General features: G+C 42.9%; 1 pseudogene; it reads left to right on the top strand.

Annotated features, from left to right (window-relative positions):
• The first annotated feature begins 18,253 nt into the window (after positions 1 to 18,253).
• Positions 18,254 to 18,832, top strand: LOC129033651 (high affinity copper uptake protein 1-like; annotated as a pseudogene).
• Positions 18,833 to 20,924: the final 2,092 nt, after the last annotated feature.

The following is a 20,924-nucleotide window of genomic DNA, read 5'->3' as shown; positions in this document are numbered from 1 at the left end:
CGGTGTTTTGTGTTCCCCATCTTAAAAGTCATTTTATCTAAACCTCTTTCTTACTCCCCACAAATACTTGGAACAGCTTATAATTAAACAAAAAATATAATGAAATTGTGACACAGAAATAGTAGCTCTGCATTAGTGTGTTTTCACGTCGCTATAAAGAATACCTGAGACTGGGTAATTTATGAACAAAAGAGGATTAATTGACCCACAGTTCTGCATGGCTGGGGAGGACTCAGGAAACTGACAATCATGGCAGAAGGTGAAGAGGAAACAAGGCACATCCTACATGGTGGCAGGAGGGAGAGAAGAGCACGAAGGGGCAAGAGTCTCACACTTATCAAACAACTAAATCTTGTGAGAGAACTCCCTTACTATCATGAGAACAGCATGGGGGAAACCACCCCCATGATGAAATCACCTCCCACTAGGTCCCTCCGTCAACACCTGGGGATTACAATTTGGATTACAATTAAAAATGAGATTTGGGTGGGGACACAGAGCCAAGCCATATGAGGCTCATGGCCAAGGAAATGAACAAAAATATGCTAACTAGAAAAATCAGTTTATGTGGTTGAACTTCCAGTTTGGCCCTGAGGATCCTGGCAGTCAAGGCAAAAAGTAGAAAATTTAGTCAGTGACTCAGTCTTTATTTTAGACAGGAAGAAGTCTTCCAATTTCTCACAGTTGATCATCTTTACTATCACTAAATTCTAAAAGAAAATCCTGACATGTGACCTACTGAATAATGTCCTCAATTATTTTAAAGCAATACAGCAGGAACTTTCATGTAACTATTTATTTAATGAACCTCAATGAGAACTGTGGACGTGACTTTAAACATCAGTGTAACCATATATTGACTCAATAAAAGTAACAGTGTTTGTCCTACTACTTGTCTCTAGGGACTATTAAAAATAAAGCTGTAGAAGGGCAATTTAAAAAGGTTTGAGTTAAACCAAAATCAAATGTTAGATATTATCAAATATATCCCTGGATGTGTATTGATGATAAGATAATCTGCTTTCTGATTTTCTTTTACTGGGGCTAATGGAAAAAAAGAAAATGTTATAGGTGCATATGAAAATTATTAAAGATTGGCTGGGTGTGGTGGCTCACGCCTGTAATCTCAGCACTTTGGGAGGTCAAGGCGGGTGGGTCACCTGAGTTTGGGAGTTCAAGACCAGCCTGACCAACATGGAGAAACCCCGTTTCTACTAAAAATACAAAATTAGCCAGGCGTGGTGGTGCATGCCTGTAATCCCAGCTATGCAGGAGGCTGAGGCAGGAGAATCGCTTGAACCTGGGAGGCAGAGGTTGTGGTGAGCCGAGATCGCGCCATTGCACTCCACCCTGGGCAACAAGAGCAAAACTCCATGTCAAAAAAATTAAAAAAAAATCAAGAAAATTACTAAAGGTTATACAGAAAGTTGTTAATTCATTACCTCTGAGGACTGGGAACAGAGATCCTAAGGGAAGAAAAACTTTTTTCCCCCAGTTTGCTACCCTCTCAAACATTTGAATTTTTTATTAAAAAAATTTTTTTGGAGACAGTGTCTGGCTATGTTTCCCAGGCTGGAGCACAGTGACTATTCATCGGCATTGTGCACTACAGCTTCAAACCTGTGGCCTTGAGTGAACCTCCCACCTCAGCCTCCCCAGTAGCTGGCCAAGTGTGCACCTCTGCACCTGGCTTTGAATTTTTCATGATTATTTATTATTTCTTATATTAAAAAGGGAAAGAAAAGCTGGTTTACCCATAACTAATACTCTGTACAAAATCTACAAAAGGACTAAAAATATCCACTTTAGTTTTCTTTCAGTCATGATTTAGTGCATCACTTGGCAAGCTATCTCTTGCAAAAAACACTCACTCAAGATAGCTTAAGTAGAGTGAGGTTTATCATAGGGATACAACCAAAAATCTCCTGGACATCCAAGATCACAAAATAAAGGAAAGATTTCCCCTCAGAGAGCTTGATACAGAAAATTTAAGAACACAGGCTATTTCCTCTTTCTCTCCATGTATCAAAAATGTATAAAAACAAACCAATTATGGATGGGGTATGGCACCTATTACTGACTTAACATGTCTGTTTCTTAAGCCAGTGGTTTGTTGTTGTTGTTGTTTGCTTTTTGTCTTTTTGAAACAGGATATGGTTCTGTCATCCAAACTGGAGTGCAGTGGTGCAATCATGGCTCACTGCAGCCTCAACCTCCTGGACTCAAGCAATCCTCCCACCTCAGCCTCCCAAGTAGCTAGGACTACAGGCATGCACCACAAGTCCAGCTAATATTTAATTTATTTTGTGGAGACAAGGTCTCACCATGCTGCCCAGACTTAGTGTTTCTCAAAGGTTAATTGGAATATGAATTACTTGGGGACCTTGTAGATTGCAGATTCTAATTCAGTAGGTCTAGATGGCCAGAGAGTCTAATTTTCTAATAAACTCCCAGCGATTTCCCTAATGCTGCTGGTCAGCTGACCACACTTTGAGTAGCAAGGCCTTACCGCACTATTTTTTTTTTCTTTTTTTTTGAGAGGGAATCTGATTGGTTGCTAGCCAGCCAATAAATTGGTTGGGTGCAATCATCTGGGTCCTGCTCATATGCCCAATTAGTGGGAGCTATGGTTGGAAGTAGAGTCTCAGAATGAGAGACATGAGTCGGCAGGCAGCTCAAAAGAGATCAAACATTATACCCTTATCTGCATCCAAAGTTGCCACAAACGTGAGCCAGCTATGAACAACAGAAAACCCTCTCTCCCTGTTGCAAACCTGCAACAACTCTGAGGAAAGTGGGGGGCTGCCTTCAGACTGATTCCAGGTTGTTGAAGGTTTGGAATAGGGAGAGAGGGTTTTCTGTTGTAAGTAGTTGGATCTTCCCCCTAGGACCTCTGTTCCCAATCCTCAGCGGTAACCAGTTAACCCTCTAGGTGATGTGCATTCTAACTTCTGGCTTGTTGTAATCTATTCCAGGTGTCTCGAGCTGATGGAGTAAGCAGAGTGTATTAGTTTGTTTTCACACAGCTGATAAAGACGTACAGGAGACTAGGTAATTTATACAGAAAAAGAAGTTTAATGGACTCACAGTTCCACATGGCTGCGGAGGCCTCGCAATCATGACGGAAGGTGAAGGCATGTCTTACATGGTGGCAGAAAAGAGAGAATGATGACAGCCAAGTGAAAGGGGAAACCCCTTATAAAAATATCAGATCTCATGAAATTTATTCACTACCACTAGAACGGTATGGAGGAAACAACCCCCATGATTCAATGATCTCCCACGGGGTCCCTCCCAAAATGTGAGAATTATGGAAACTAGAATTCAAGATGAGATTTGGGTGGGGACACAGCCAAACAATATCACAGAGGTTCTCACATGTAAGATGCTGCCCCAGAGATTCTGATTCAGTGAGTCCAGTTTAGGGCCTGAGCACTGGGATTCTGAACAAGTTCCAAGGGTCATTCTGATGTATTGATATACCCCAGTTTGAGACCCACTGGAGTGAATTTTAAAAAAATATTGCTTTGCATTGGGGTGGAGGTTTAGGGGGTAGTGGATGGAGTTCCTCACATAAAAATGCGTATGTAATCATGTTACGTCAGTGGTTTTCAAATCCTCTGGAGGGCTTCTGAAAACACAGATTGTTAGCCCTACCCCAAAAGTTTCTGATTCAGTAGGTATGGGGTGGGACTCAATGATTTACATTTTAACAAGGACCCAAGTGATGTTGCTGACCTATGCTGCTGTATTGTGAGAGCCCCTGTGTTATGTGAAGCTGCTACTGATGATCACCTGCTTCATAAACAGAATTGGTGGAAATAATGTATGTAAACATTTATAAAATGGTTTAGAGCTATGAAAAATGTCACACAGTACTTGGTGAATTACTCAGAGAAATGAATAGAAAATGATTTCTATTATGGCTTTTTATATTTTTCTTTTTTTTTTTGCGGGGGGGACAGGGTCTCACTCTGTCGCACAGGCTGGAGTACAGTGGTGCCATCTCGGCTCACTGCAACCTCCACCTCCCGAGTTCAAGTGATTCTCCCACCTTAGCTTCCTGAGTAGCTAGGACTACAGGTGCATGTCACCACGCATGGCTAGTTTTTGTATTTTTTGGTAGAGAGGAGTTTCACCGTGTTAGCCAGGCTTCTCTCAAACTCCTGACCCCAAGTGATCCACCTGCATTGGCCTCCCAAAGTGCTGGGATTACAGGCATGACCCACCATGCCTGGCCTAATTTTTTAAGGATCTAAGATAGAAAGGCCCACCTCAGGTGCATTATATTCTCCCTGCACATGAGGTGCATAAGTCAAGTCCAGACGTGAAGGTGATGGCAAGCTCAAACGGGCCCATTTGAGGAGCATTTAATAAAGGGACTCTGTGCAGAGATGTGGGCACAGTTAAGGAAACCAACAAGAGGCAGTACAATGCTCTGTGACTAGTAGTAACAGGCAGCCTCATCGAGGGCTGGTAAGACAAAGAAGAGAATTATTCCCCACTCTAAGAGTGGGTAGCTATGTGAGGAAAGCCTGGAGGCAGCTGTATAAACCAACAGAGAAGGAGGCATGAAAACAGATTCTCCAAACTTCATTCTCTGATATAGTTTTGTTCTGTTTTGCCACCATATCTGTTTGAATTATAATCCCCAGTGTTGGAGGTAGGGTCTGGTGGAAGGTGAGTGGATCGTAGGTTTGGATTTCTCATGAATGATTTAGCACCATCCCCTTGATGCTATTCTCGTGATAGTGAGTGAGTTCTTGTGAGATCTGGTTGTTTAAAAATGTGTAGCACTGGCTGGGCACGGTGGCTCACGCCCGTAATCCCAGCACTTTGGGAGGCTGAGGCAGCCGGATCATCTGAGGTCAGAAGTTTGAGACCCACCTGGCCAACATGGTGAAACCTCATCTCTACCACAAATACAAAAATTAGCTGGGCATGCTGGTGGGTGCTTGTAATCTCAGCTACTAGGGAGGCTGAGGCAGGAGAATTGCTTGAACCCAGGAGACAGAGGTTGCAGTGAGCCGAGATCACACCACTGCACTCCAGCCTGGACAACAGAGCGTGACACTGTCTCAAAAAAAAAAAAAAAAAAGTGTGTAGCACCTCCCCCAACTTGCTCCTGCTCCAGCCATGTGACATGCTCTCTGCCCCTTGGCCTTCTGCCATGATTGTAAGTTTCCAGAGGCCTCCCTAGACACGAATGCCACTATGCTTTCTGTACTGCCTGCAGAACTGTGAGCCAATAAAACCCCTTTTCTTATAAATTACTCTGTCTCAAGTATTTCTTTATAGCAATGCAAGAATGGTATAATACATTCTCTTTCTGACTTCATTCTTCTGCCATTGCCTCCATGTTCTAAACAGAAACTAGGGTAGCTTGTTCGTGCAGGCCATATCGGTCAGACTCTGGGCCCACAGCAGAGCAGAGTACTGTGGGGTGCATCTGGAAGGGCAAATAGAAGACATCCAGCCTGCAGGGCCTGTAGACTGGACCCCACATCTAATGCTTTGCACCCTATGGTTCACCAGCACAGATAATGAGATGGTGCCAATTGTAATCCCAAAAAACACAATCCCAGATGGCAACATCCCGAATGTCAAAATCCCCAAATCCCTAATTTCTAACGGAATCCCTAAACCGTAGTGACAGATTTGAAATTAGGTGCGCTCAAGGCCTCTAAAAGTGAATTTCAAGGTGTCGCCAATAAAGTGTGCTTTTAGTGTTCAGCCCAATACATTTAGCAGAAAATTCAGATGAGTGGATTGACCACATGAGATGGCAATGACAAAAACATTGGTTTAAAATCACATTATTGGCCGGGCGTGGTGGCGTGCGCCTGTAATCCCAGCACTTTGGGAGGCCGAGGCGGGCAGATCACGAGGTCAGGAGATTGAGAACATCCTGGCTAACATGGTGAAACCCCGTCTCTACTAAAAATACAAAAAATTAGCTGGGCGTGGTGGCGGGCACCTGTAGTCCCAGCCACTCGGGAGGCTGAGGCGGGAGAATAGCGTGAACCTGGGAGGCGGAGCTTGCAGTGAGCCGAGATCATGCCACTGCACTCCAGCCTGGGTGATAAAGCAAGACTCTGTCTCAAAAAAAGAAAGAAAGAAAGAAAGAAAAACACATTATTTATCTGCATTGGCATTCCTTCCAGCTGATGAAACTCCAGTAGCTTTTAATGAATTAATGCCACATTTGCTTGAAGAAGCCAGCAAAGTTATGGACTGGTTCACAAATAATTCTGTGTACAGTAGGCTAAGAAAACACTTCTGCAATAGTGTTGCTGTTCAATCGCCAGTATTGTTTACAGCAAATTTGTGGTCTGTATATGAGTCCATGTGGAATGAATTGCTGTGCCTCTAAAACAACATAGAAGCATGTCACAGAAGATGGAAAATTTAATAGGGAATGCTCATATCAGTGCATATGAAATCATAAAAGAATTTCAAAAAGAGCAGCACCAGGTAGAAAATGAAAGTGAATGTATTCTCCAAAAGAGTCATGCCCTAAAAAAGAAGGCAGCTGTTCACCACAATATGCAAGACTTGCAAACATATGAAGGGACTCTACAAATATTATGGGAAATGCATCTTATGAAAACAACTACACATGGATTTCAATTTTTTTCCACCAAAATTAACTCATACTAACTTGTTATAATATGTCTAAACAGGATCTAGTTTGAGGCACTAAGAAGGAATAAGACATCAGTTTGAAAAGAGCCCCTATCAGAACAACATGAATTCTGCTAAAATTGAAGCAAGAACAAATATCAAATGTATGTTAATGTTTGGGTGGAAGAATTGTGAAATCACTGATATTTCATGGAAAGTTTATGGGGACAATGCCCCAAAGAAATTAGTAGTTTACAAATGGATAACTCATTTTAACAAGGGAGACGACAATGTTGAATATGAAGCCCGCTGCTGCAGACCGTCCACATCAGTTTGTAAAGAAAAAGTCTTGTTTGTGTCCCACTGGGAGCGGACTGACTATTTTAACAGCAGGAACAATAGCCGACACCATAGACATCTTGATTAGTTTAGTTTACACAAATGTGACTGAAAAATTAAAGTTGAGCAAACTTTCCATTCAATGGGTGCCAAAACCATTGTGATGGCAGCAGCGGGCCGTCCCAAGCGGCTGCTGCCATCAGCTGGCTGCAGTGAGGAGGCATGGGCAGTGGCCACAGGAGCAGCAGTGGTGGTGGTGGGACCCCTGGCTCTGCATCACCACTCTTGCCTGCCACCACTATGGGGAGGCTGCAGGGAGGAGGCAGACAATCCCTGGAGTCTCCCAGGAGCCCACTGCCCTAGGGGCCACCATGATGGGGCTGGCTGAGCTACCTGCCAGTGAGAGAACAGCATGCTTGGGCATGGCAGTGGCTCCCAGGAAGCCTCCGAGGAGTTGGCGCCCCCACTGCTGCCCCTCTCACCCATGCTGCTCACACTGAGGCCTGCTGCTGCTGCCAGGGCCAGGGATGCCCTGGTCCTCCCATAAGCTATGTAGTCCTTCCTGGAACCAGGGCACATCCACAGCAGTTCCGCCACACCCCCACCCCACCTCAAGCCAGGGTCAGCGCCTGCATCACAACCTGCCCCTCAGGCAGGACCGCCAGGGACCACAGTGCCCTGCAGCTGCCAAGTATATAAGTGCAGAGCAGGAGGCCAGAGCGAGTGGCCAGACAGGGACCCAGTGAGGACCTGGAGCCCTTGCCCCAGGCTGCAAGGAAGTGTGGCCAGGGCTGCACACTCCATGGAGCTGGTGGTAGCCAGAGACAAGTGGGAGCCCGCCCCTTCGGAATTGGTTGGGTGGAAGCTCTCTGGGTACAGCTGCAGCCGCCCTGCTGCCACTCTGGACCTGGGCATCTCTGTGCTCTTGGGGGCCCAGGAAGGTTCCCCTTATCCCTCACCCCTCCACCCCTTGAGGTTCAGAAGTGCCGGCTCCCACTGCCTGATTTCTCCCCACTGTCATCACCTGATCTGATCTCAGAGCAAGGATGACACCAAGACTGGGCACTGTCACAGCCTGGCTGGGTGTGCATATGCTTGGGGCGGCACTTACATGCCAGCTTCCTGCTGTCTCAGCCCCCTCCTGATGTTGTGCACTGACAAGCATGGGAGGGAGGGCCAGGTAGTGCTGAGGACAACCTGGTACTGGCCTACAGACACTCTTTGGCATGAACAGCCTGGGCACCATGAATAGTGGCAGGAAGCAGACAGGCTCTAGGGCAGAAGAGGGCCGGTCCCCAGTGAAGCCCCACCTTCAAGCCGGGGAGGGCTGGAAGGCTGGGACCACCACTGCCAGTCCCTCGGGCCAGAGGGGGACCTTGTGGTGCTTTACCTTGGGCCTGCCCATGGCCACCCATGGACAAATCAGCAAGTACTTCCTTCCCTCTGAGGCCCATAAAAAGCCCAGACTCAGCCAGACTCGGGGAGAGAACAGGGAGATGATAGAAGATGAGGGGACCTGCCTGCAGAGAGAAGCCACCCACTCTAGGACCTTCTCTTTGCTGAGAGCTGCAGAGATGACGGGCCTGCCTGTTTGCAGAGAGGAGCTATTCACTCTAGGGCCTCCTCTCTGCTGTAAGCTGAACACTCAATGGGATGACCTGCCTGCAAAGAGGAGCTCCCTACTCCAGGGTCTCCTCTCTGCTAGGAGCTGAACACTCGTCAGGACACCATGGCTGAGGAAAGGAGCTGCCCCATGCACATTTCCTCTGGGCTGTTCTATCCTCAATAAAGCTCCTCTTTGTCTTGCTCACCCTCCACTTGTCTGCATACCTCATTCTTCCTGGTTGCAGGACAAGAACTTGGGACCCACCAAATGGCGAGGCTAAAAGAGCTGTAACACAAGCGGGGCTGAAACATGCCCCACAAACAGGGCTGAGACATGACCCTTGCTCACCATGTTATGGGCAAAGAGAAGGAGAGAAAAGCTGCGGCCCTTCAGGGACCCCAGACCTGGGAGCATCCTGAGCCAGGACTATGACTCCCTCTTTGGGGCCCTGCAGTTCCTGGCATCTCCAAGCTACTGGGCACCACTCATTCCCCAGTACCAGCTGCCTGCCCTGTGGTAGCAACAGCATGTCTGACTGTGCAGTGGCCAGACCCCATGCTCACCCACATACCCCTCACCGTTCCACACCTGACTTGCAGTCTCCTTGGAGGGGTGAGGTCCAGGCTGGTAGCATGAGCTGAATGCAGCCTGCCAGGCCGAGTGGGTGGAACGAGCCCAGCAGGTCTGAGCAAAACCTGGGCAAAGGCGCCACCAGCCACAGATGTTTCTGGCCAGAAAAGCAACATCCGCATCAGCTGCAAACCAGAGCAGAGCTTTCAATGGAAATTTTAAAAAAGTGAGATCGAGATTCTCAAGTATTTCTTCAAAGCATTGTAACAGGAGATGAACTGTGGCTTTACCAGTGTGATCCTGAGGACAAAGCACAATCACAGCAATGGCTACCAAGAGGTGAAAGTGGTGCAGTGAAAGCACAAGCAGACTGGCCAAGGGCCAAGGTCGTGGCAATAGCCTTTGGGGTGTGCTAGGCATTCTGCTTGTTGACTTTCTGGAGGGCCAAAAAATGATAACATCTGAAAATGTTTTCAGAAAGTTAGCTAAAGCTTTAGTAGAAAAATATCCAGGAAAGTTTCAACAGAAAGTCCTTCTCCACCACAACAATACCCCTGCTTATTCAGAGGAATAACTCTCACTAAATAAGGGCAATTTTGTGAGAGTTTAAATGGGAAATAATTAGGCATCCACCTTAGAGTTCTGACTTGATTCCTTCTGACTTCTTTTATTTCCTAAGTTTAAAAAATCTGGCCGGGCGCGGTGGCTCATGCCTGTAATCCCAGCACTTTGGGAGGCTGAGGTGGGAGGATCATGAGGTCAGGAGATGGAGACCATACTGGGTAACATGGTGAAACCCCATCTCTAATAAAAAAATACAAAAAAATTAGCCGGGCATAGTGGCAGGTGCCTGTAGTCCCAGCTACTCAGGAGGCTGAGGCAGGAGAATGGTGTGAACCCAGGAGGCAGAGCTTGCAGTGAGCCGAGATTGTGCCACTGCATTCCAGCCTGGGCGATAGAGCGAGACTGTCTCAAAAAAAAAAAAAAAAAAAAAAAAAAATTCTGTAAAAGGCAGCCATTTTTCTTCAGTTAATAATGTAAAAATGGTGACAGGGACATGGTTAAATTCTCAGGACGCTCAGTTCTTTAGGGATGAACTAAATGGTGGGTATTATTGGTTACAAAAATGCCTTGACCTTAATGGAGCTTATATTGAGAAATAAAGTTTACATTTTTGTTTTTATCTTTAAGTTCCATTTTTCTACGAACTTTTGGAAGTCTCTTCATAGTTAATGATCTTAAACCCTCCTGGGTTTAAGCAATTCTCCTGCTTCTGCCTCTGGAGTAGCTGGGATTATAGGCATGCACCACCACAGCCAGCTAATGTTTGTGTGTGTGTGTGTGTGTGTGTGTGTGTGTGTGTATTTTTATATTTTTAGTAGAGACGGTTTCACCATGTTGGCCTGGCTGGTCTCAAACTCCTGACCTCGTGATCCACCCGCCTCAGCCTCCCAAAGTGCTGTGATTACAGGCATGAGCCATTGCTCCTGGCCCCATTAATTAATTTTTAAATGTGGAACCAGCCTTTCATACCTGGGATAAATCTCACCTGGCTGTAATATATAATTCTTTTTATACATTGTTGAATTCAATCTGCTAATATTTATTTACTTATTTATTTTTTAAACGGAGTTTTGCTCTTTTTGCCCAGGCTGGAGTGCAATGGCGTGATCTCAGCTCACTGCAACCTCCACCTTTCCATTTCATTCTATGAGGCCACCACCACCATAATACCAAAACTAGACAAAGGCATTAAAGAAAACTATAGACCAGTATTTCTCATGAACACACATGCAAAAATCCTTAGCAATCTGCTAATATTTTGCTATCAGTTATTGCTGATAACTTTCCTTGCCCTAAAGTCTGCTCTGTTTAAAATGATTATACCACTCCTACTTTCCTTTGATTATTGTTAGCATGGTATATCTTTCTGCATCCATTTACTTGTAATCTATATTACCTTTATATTTAAAGTGGGTTTCTTATAGACAAGATATAGCTGGGTCTTGTAGTTTGATCTTTCTTCTTCCGAGACTCTCATTACTCATATGTGATACCTTTTATAGTTGTCCCACGGTTCTTGGATATTCTATTCTCTTTTTTTCAGTGTTTGTTCTCTTTGCTTTTCAGGTTTGGAGGTTTGTATTGAGATGTCCTCAAACTCAGAGATTCTTTTCTCTGCTATGTCCAGTCTACTAATAAGCCCATCAAAGGCATTTTCTGTTACAGTGTTTTTGATATCTTATATTTCTTTTTGGTTCTTTCTTAGGATATCCATCTGTCTGCTTGCATTGCCCATCTGTTCTTGCATGCTTTGTACTTTATCCATTAGAGCTCTTAGCATATTAATCATAGTTGTTTTAAATTCCCTATCTGTTAATTCCAACATTCCTGCCATATCTGATTCTGGTTTTGATGCTTGCTCTGCCTGTTTAAACTCTTTATTTTGCTTTTTAGTATGTCACGTATTTTTTTCTAGATAGCTAGAAAACTAAGTACTGGGTGAAAGAGACTGCTGTAAACAAGACCTTAGTAGTGTGGTGGTAAGGTGTAAGCAGGGTAGGAAGCATTCTGTAGTCCTGTGATTGGGCTCTTTTAGTGAGTCTATGCCTCTAGATTGCGAACTTCATGCATACTTCTCAGTCCTCCTGACCTCACCTTTGGTGGAACAGGGTGGCCAGAGCAGGCTGGAGCTGGGAATTTTCTTTCTTCCAGGTCAGTTAGGCTCTGATAAAAGCCCAGCAGGTTTGGCTCTCGTTAAATTATTTATCTGGAGGAAAGACCTTGTTAAGAAGAACAAAACACTCTAGTGTATTTCAAAATGGTTCCTTTACCTTCCCTCTTCCTGCCAGAAGCACAAGGGGATTTTTCTCTAATATTCACTCTGCTGACCTGATAGATCTCTTGCAGGTAAGACAAACAAAAGTGTAGGCCCCCTTCCCCCAGCTGGGTCCCCCTGGAGTTTTTAATTCTCAAAGTTGTTGTATTAGTGTGTTCTCATGCTGCTAATAAACACATACCCAAGACTGGGCAATTTATAAAGAAAAATAAGTTTAATTGACACAGTTTCACATGGTTGGGGAGGCCTCAGAATCACAGCAGAAGTTGAAGGAGGAGAAAAGGCACGTCTTACATGGCGGCAGGCAAGAGAGTGTGTGCAGGGGAACTGCCCTTTATAAAACCATCAGATCTTGTGAGACTTATTCACTATCATGAGACCGGCACAGAAAAAAACCGTCCCCCATGATTCAATTATCTCCCACTGGGTCCCTCCCATGATATGTAGGGCTTATGGGAGCTACAATTCAAGATGAGATTGGGTGGGGACACAGCTGAACCGTATCAGTTCTTTAAATCGAACTTTCAGCAATTCGTCAATTACAGTTCAGATTTTTCCTACTCTGGCTTTGGTTCTGGTGGAGGTGGCTGCTTGCGAGCTTCTGTTTGCCTGCCATGTTGTGATTCTCTGTATTCACCTCTTGGTCACTCCAATTTTGGGGGCAGTGATTTTCCCTGTGACTTCACTTATCTTGTGGATCTAGGAGGAGCTGTTGATTTTTAAGTTTAGCTTTTTACTTGTTGTTAGGATAGAGTGGTGTCTTCCAACCTCCTTACATGCTGGGCTAGAAACTAGAAATCCTACCAAACATTTTTTACAGTTGTTATTATTTAATTTTCACTGTAACTTGGGAGGTAATTTTTATTGACCTGACTTTACAGAGAAGTAACTGAGACCCAGAAAGGCTACGTACCAACTAATTGGTAGAGATGGAACTGAAAGTCTCCAAATTGGCATCTTTATGCTAGGCATTGCTCTATAGCTGCCATCTTTGTTTAAAAGACAAATACAACTGAAAGGGTAAAATAGCCACTGATTCCAAAATATAAATCAGCTTTAACTGCAACAGGAATAAAGCATTTAGAGAGATCACAAAAAAGAAACAAGGTACATAATAAAAGTTGGCCTGGAAAGGAGGAAAATAGGATACAAATAGGAGATGAAGGTCACCAAAAGGCAATATTCACAGCTTCACAATTTCACTTGGGTCTGGCCCTGTTGCCTACATGGGCTCAGTGACTGCTACCCCCAAGATTCATTTCTAGGGTTGAGTCCATAGCCTGGTCAATTATAATCAAGCTTGGATTATTTGTTCCAGCTTTGCTGAGTGGGAGTTGGATACCAGTGTAATGTGATAAACGATGTTCTATTGGTCCTCGTGGTCAGGATTTGTTCTATTCACTGGGGCCATAATAAATGTGTGCCCCAAATAGCACATGAAGTTCTATGTAGCCAGATTAAAATGCCCTCTAAGTAGTCTCAATGCCATGTTTTTTTCAGTCTCCAAATTGGCATGACCTAATAGGGAAAGAGTGCTGTAAACAAGAGGGAACACTTTATTGTCCATCGAGAGAGACATGTCCTATTTCCTCCTTGGCTTAGCTTGCCAAGTTTGGTACAACAGAAACCCAGTGAAGATTCAGGAGGTCTCAAAATCAAAGCACATAATAAAGGAACATGGTGCATATAAAGTACTAATGTCAAAGTTTGGTTTAATTTTCAAGACTTTATTATTTAAAGTTATAGATACACTTCGAGGCTTTTGAAGGAAAACTGAATATACTTTAAAAATATTTCATTTAAGCTACTTTGACTCACCTTCCATTTACAAACTATTTTCTATGTTACCTAAAATACAAACAGCAAGATAATTATTTTTTGGAACAATGCTATCTAAATCCTGAGGGAAACAGTAACAATAACAGATTTAAAATATTGGATGCTTAGCTTATAGATACATATAAAATACATCACAAATATTTTCTCTAATGATCGGCAATATTTTGTGCTTTTTGAATCCAGAAATTGAAAGGTTAATCAGCTTATCCAAGATCACATATGTTTTAGTCTCAGTTCTTCAGAGAAAACAGATCGAATGGGGGGTGTGTATGCGTGTGTGTGTGATATTTATCTTAGTATAATACAAATATTTATTTTGAGGAATTGGCTCATATAATTATGGAGACCGAGAAGTCCCAAGATCTGCATTTTGCAAGCTGGAGGCCCAAGAGCGCCAATGGTAACAGTTCTAGTCTGAGTCTGAAGGTCCGAGAGTCAGAAGAGCTGATGGTGTAAGGTTTACTCTGAGTCTGAAGGCAGGAGAATACTGATGTCCCAGCAGTCAAGCGGGGAGTGTGAATTCTCTCTTACTCAGTCTTTTGTTCTCTCCAGGACTTCAACAGATTGGATGGGGCCCACTTACACTGGGAGGGCAATCTGCCTTAGTCTACGGATTCAAATTTTAATCTCATCTAAAAACATCCTCACAGACATACCCAAAATAATGCCTAAACAAATGTCTGGGCATCCCATGGCTCCATCAGGTTGACACATAAAATTAACTACCACAGCATAGCTGGAAAGCGGCTGAGATGGGGGATTTAAATACAGATCAGTTTAACTCTAAGGTCCATAGTTTTTCACCACATCACTCCACCCCAAAGGAGGTGAGTTTTCTGATCCCAAGCTCCAACTTTAAGAGCTACATTGATTGTTTTGGGATGTGGGGGAGATCCTGTTAAAAACTCTTTTCATCAAATATTCTGAGATCATCCATCTGTTAATTTAGTTTCATCTGGCTCATCTCCAAGCCTCTGAGACATTCATTGCTGGTAATGTTCTGGAAATTCCCATTGCACTTCCTTTTTGGCAAAGTTGACTTTCATTTACATTGGGGTTACTAAGAATTTCAGACAATAAAAAGTAGCTTATCATCCAAAAAAGCTAAGGCCTTCTAATTTTTTTTTTTCTTTTTTTTTGTGATGGAGTTTTTTTTTCTTTTTTTTGAGATGGGGTTTCACTCCTGTTGCCCAGGCTGGAGTGCAGTAGCATGATCTTGGCTCACTGCAACCTCTGACTCCTGGGTTCAAACGATTCTCTGCCTCAACCTCCCAAGTTGCTGGGATTACAGACATGTGCCACCACATTCGGCTAATTTTGTATTTTTAGTAGAGATGGGGTTTCACCATGTTGGCCAGGCTGGTCTCGAACTCCCAACCTCAGGTGATCCACCCACCTTGGCCTCCCAAAGAGCTGGGATTACAGATGTGAGCCACCATGCCCAGCCAGGCCTTCTAATTTTTTAAATTAAAATATTGTAAACATAAAATTTATTTTTCAAATTATTTATTTGTATTGTATATATTTGGCATATACAACATAATGCTTTGTTACACGTGTGCATAGTGAAATAATTGCTGTAAGTAAGCAAATTAACATATCCTTCACTTTTCATAGTTACTTTTTTGTCATAGGAGCATCTGATATCAACTCTCTTAGCAAATTTTCAATATACAATATAGTTAATAATATGATACTATTAGCTATAATCCTTCTACTATATACTAGATCTCTAGACTTACTAATATTAAATAAGTTTGTATCTTTTGACCTACATCTCACCATTTTCTCCCCTTCCCAAATTATTTTTCAAAAACACAGGTTCTTTGGTTCGAAAATCCAAATTTATTTTTATACCTTTAGTTTGCATATTCAAGAAGTTCAAGACTTCTTAATAGATAAGATATACTGCATAAACCACTTAGATCTATCTAAAACCACATAAAACTCATGTCTTAAGAAATGATGAAGAGCATTAAAACTGGAAATGCATATTTCTCCCAATTTCTAGAATCATATTTTGCATTAGATAATATTATATCATCCACTACGCCGTATGTAAGACAGCATTCTCAACCAGTCTGTCTAACCATACTGAGCAGTCTGTGAAACAAATCAGCTGAATATGATGTTGCCCTGCGCAGGAACACCCTGACCCACCAGGAAAAGATTGGCTGCATATCTGTCAACAATGGGCTCCAGCCCTCACTCTCTGATCTGTTTGGTATTCAGGAAATTCTCTCTGAGTGCCTCATCTCTGTGGTCTGTAGGAGTTAATGTGCCAGAAAAGGAAAGAAAATTCATTTTCAGTATATTAATGAGATCAGACCCAAGGACAACTGAACAAGACTCCCCCATTTTTTTTGAGATGGAGTCTTGCTCTGTCACCCAGCTGGAGTGAAGTGGAGAGATCTCGGCTCACTGCAACTTCCACCTTCCAGGTTCAAGCAATTCTTCTGCCTCAGCCTTCCGAGCAGCTAGGACTACAGGCGCGTGCCCCACCACGCCCAGCTAATTTTTGTATTTTTAATACAGACGGGGTTTTACCATATTGGCCAGGCTGGTCTCAAACTCCTGACCTCGTGATCCGCCTGTCTTGGCCTCCCAAAATGCTGGGATTACAGGCATGAGCCACTGCGCCTAGCCCAAGACTCCTATTTTTAAAACCTGAAAAAATTTTCATGAATGAAATGCAGATAGAATCTGTAAGTCACTTGCTATATTAAAATACTCAGGCAAAGGGAGGTATTTCTATACATTATGATGTGTGCCTCCAAGCTTGTTTCAGAAATAAATATTTTAAAATATGTACTTATTTGCCTGCTACATCATTAACTCATTCATTCATTCAATACATGTCCATTAGGCATCTCCCATTTTAAGTCATTTTTACGCTGGGTAGTTTAAGGGGTTTTAAGATAAATAGCAGAAGTGTTGAGAGAAGACAAACACCCAAATAACTGAAATGCAAAACAGAGCATTATAAGTGCTGAGTAAGAGGAAAAACAAAGAGTTATCAGGATTTAAAACAGGGTAAAATTAAACAGAGCACCAAATGAAGTAAATTAGGAAATATTTTATGAAGGATGAAGAAGGTGATTTTAGCCTTGAAGGATGGTAGGCACTTCTGGCAAAGCACCAATATAAGCATAAGTCTGTTGGTGGGAAAGTTCACTGTACAGCACAGCTTGGTTGATGGGAAGAGTGTGGGAGATTGGGATGGAATGATGGACCCAGCACAGATCAGAGGAGAAACCAGAGAGGCCATATTGGAATTAAAAGTTAAACTCAACTGGAAAGCAATTGCTTGTGCACAGTGTGGCCAGTGAGGTCTGCAAGTTGGAAGCCCTCTGCTTTACTCTGGCCTCCTCTGTGGCTTCTGGGGCTTCTTTCACCTCTCTGGGCCTCAATGTCCATACATGTAAAATGAAAATACCACTCTGCCGACTTCACGAATTTGTTATAAGGATTAGATAATGTAGATTATTACTGATTTTCAATGTTGGGTCGTAGAGGAGTTGGTTAGAGCTATGCTATTTAACTTTTCAGAGCTCAGAACATAAATAATTTTTAATGTAAAACAGCCTTCAAAATTCTCTTTAAATAATATTGCTAGACCCACAGAAACATAAATCAAAAACAAGTTAATCATATATCATGGCAATGATGATAAACTGCTTTTTTATTACCTTTTTAATATAGATGCTATTAAGATTCCAATTCAAAGGAAACTAAAAATTCGAGAGGGGAAGTAGTTTTCTACAGTCATGGGCTGGAAAGTCGCAGAGCTAAGTCTATAAACTCAGGCAGCCAGACTTAAGTTGAAATGCTTAACACAGACTAAACTGCTCTAAAATAAAGCAAGAATGCTACGATCTTGCATATGGTTTTAATAAAAGAAAAAATACATACTTTCGGTGACTATTATCCAAAGATTATTAATCCAAACAGATAATTTTTAATTCTTTTTTATTTAACAAAGTACACAAAAGAAAAATATTTAATACTAACATTATGAATCGGTGAATTGAAATTAAAATGGGATACTATTTTTAGTTAACATTTTAGCAGATGCCTTAAAACACTGTTCACGTATTTTTTTTCAGTTTATAAATTAAGACAGGTTCATCATAGAAAACTGAAAAAATATTGAACAGCATAAAGGCAATAAAACAACCCACAGTCCTATCATTAACATTTTATTAAATGTCTTTCCAATCTTTGTAAATATGCTACACTGTTAAGAATTACAAATGTTGGGGGCGGGAATCCTCGGCCTCGGTGGCGGTCGTGGACATGTGGAGCTGGGTAGAAGTGGAGGGGCCATTTGAGGAGTCGTGAGGGGTTGACAGGCTAAGATTCGGAGAGAGAGGCGCTAGTGGCTGGACTCGACCTGGGAAGAATCTTCTGCTGACTGTCAACTTTTCCTGGAAAAAATGGATCATTCCCATGATACAGGGATGAGCTATATGGACTCCAACAGTACCGTGCAACCTCCTCGCCATCACCCAACCACTTCAGCCTCACACTCCCGTGGTGGAGGAGAGAGCAACTTGATGATGATGATGCCTATGGTCTTCTACTTTGGCTTTAAGAACGTGGAACTACTGTTTTCCGGTTTGGTGATCAATACAGCTGGAGAAATGGCTGGAGCTTTTGTGGCAGTGTTTATACTAGCAGTGTTCTATGAAGGACTCAAGATAGCCCGAGAGAGCCTGCTGTGTAAGTCACAAGTCAGCATTTGCTACAATTCCATGCCTGTCCCAGGACCAAATGGAACCATCCTTATGTAAACACACAAAACTGTTGGGCAGCAGATGCTGAGCTTTCCTCACCTCCTGCAAACAGTGCTGCACATCATCCAGGTGGCCATAAGCTACTTCTTCATGCTCATCTTCATGACCTACAATGGGTACCTCTGCATTGCAGTAGCAGCAGGGGCCGGTACAGGATACTTCCTCTTCAGCTGGAAGAAGGCAGTGGTAGTGGACATCACAGAGTATTGCCATTGACGTCAAACTATGGCATGGCCTTATCGATTGCAGTGGGAAGCTGTTCAAGACTTGATTCCTGCTCCAATCACCCCTTCTTGCTCCTCTTTGTGCACGTACACACACACACACACACACCTGCTCAACAGAGGTTTAGTTTACAGTCTCTGAGTTAAAGTAGTAACCTCCCAAATTGTTTTTTCTAATAAGCTGAGATTCCCATTTCTCTTAAGGAGAAGCCACCCATGAGATGTCTTTTCCTTCTCCATCATCTTAGAGCCAAGTTATATGTTCTTATCTAATCCATGTAGCTTTCTGTTCATTGACTTAATCATCTGCTTCCTTTTTGGATGTTTAACAGATAGTAAGTAAATTTTTTTTGCCTAGGTCAGTGATGGAAAGGGGTTAACTTCAGCCAGGATTGATGGCAGCTGAGGGAAATTCTTGCCCAACTAAACCCAGAACTCAAACTTAACATTAGAACCATTAGAACATTAGAACATTAACATTAGAACATTAGAAAACAAGGTCAAAGGCCGGGCACAGTGGCCCACAGCTGTAATCCCAGCACTCTGGGAGGCCAAGGCAGGCTGGATCACCTGAGGGCAGGAGTTCAAGACTAGCCTGGCCAACATGGTGAAACCCCGTCTCTACTAAAAATACAAAAATTAGTTGGGCGTGGTGGCGGGTGCCTGTAATCCTAGCTACTTAGAAGGCTGAGGCAGAAGAATCACTTGAACCTAGGAGGCAGAATCACTTGAACCTAGGAGGCAGACGTTGCAGTGAGCCGAGATGGCGCCATTGCGCTCCAGCCTGGGCGACAAGAGTGAAACTCCGTCTCAAAAAAAAAAAAAAGAAAAGAAGGTCCAGCTTTTGGATTCAATGAGTGGGGAATACACTGTGCCTTTCTCTAGATGTGATGCATTATACCAAAATCTTTGTAGTGTGCAGAGGGGTGGTTTGAAACTAAATACAGGCTTACAGCTTGCAGAGTATGTATTCTTGGATGGCTGACTCATCAACTTGTATTCCCACTCAACACTTTGATTAGCATGAACTTGCCAATCAAAAAATGACAATCAATTTGAGAAAATAGAAATAGATATTTTTAAATAAAACCATTCTCAGTTTACTTTTTGTCCCAGCTGAAGTGAAGCAAAAGAGTTTGAATTATTTTTCCCATTATTGTTTTCCCATGTCTGCCTCTAAAACAGTGATTTTCAAGCTTTAGTGTGCATCAGAATCACAGGCTTGTTAAAACACTAATTGCTGGGTCTCAACCAAAAGCCCCCAAAGTGGCACTTCTGAGTTCCTGCTAATGTTACAAGGGACCACACTTTGAGAATCTCTGCTTTAAGCTAAGGAAATATTAGCTGGTAGGTTGGCTGTCTGGTATTGGGCATGGAAATTTGAATTGCTGATTGGTAGATGGTGTGTCTGGACTTAACTCACGTATAAATACTGCTGATCAATACCTAATCATTCCACATTTATTGAGCTCCACCTGTGTTTATGTGTACCCAAGCACACATCTGTGAAAGGCTATAGCCAAAGTATTTTTACTAGCCTGTATGAAATCACTAGCCTTTATTTTTAAAGGTCTATGGTTTCTTGGAAGTAGTTTGATTGTTGAGAGAGACCTTTGATCTGCAGTGTAAATCTACCAGTCATGGGCCAGAAGGGCAAAAGCAGAGCTTTCTCTTTGGAAAGACTCAGGGTGTGGTTTGCTGATGGCCAGATTTTCCTCAGGCTCCAACAACTGTGCTCATACCAAGCAGATCCTCATCCTCCATATAAGCATCTTTGTTATTAGTGGGGGTTTAATTACATTACAAGTGGCCAAAACCCCTGTTCTCAATGAAGAACCACATAGGATTTTTATTCTGTTCAGTCGTAGTCTACATTGCAGTCTTATTCCCGGTTCAAACTACCTCTTTAAATTGGTTCGTTTTGTGCTGATCTGTTAAATCCTGCCCTCCTTGGTGCTAGATCCAGTTGTGTCTCAGGGCAGAGGAAACAAAACACAGCTATCCTGTTGGCCTTTGTACTTTCTCCGTGTGTACTAGTTAAATATTGGAGAGCAAGGAATGTATACTTGTATGGCTTTGAACCAAGA

This window comes from Pongo pygmaeus, chromosome 2 (assembly GCF_028885625.2).
Source record: "Pongo pygmaeus isolate AG05252 chromosome 2, NHGRI_mPonPyg2-v2.0_pri, whole genome shotgun sequence".
Taxonomy (NCBI): Eukaryota; Metazoa; Chordata; class Mammalia; order Primates; family Hominidae; genus Pongo; species Pongo pygmaeus.
This window is presented reverse-complemented; position numbering and strand designations above follow the sequence as displayed.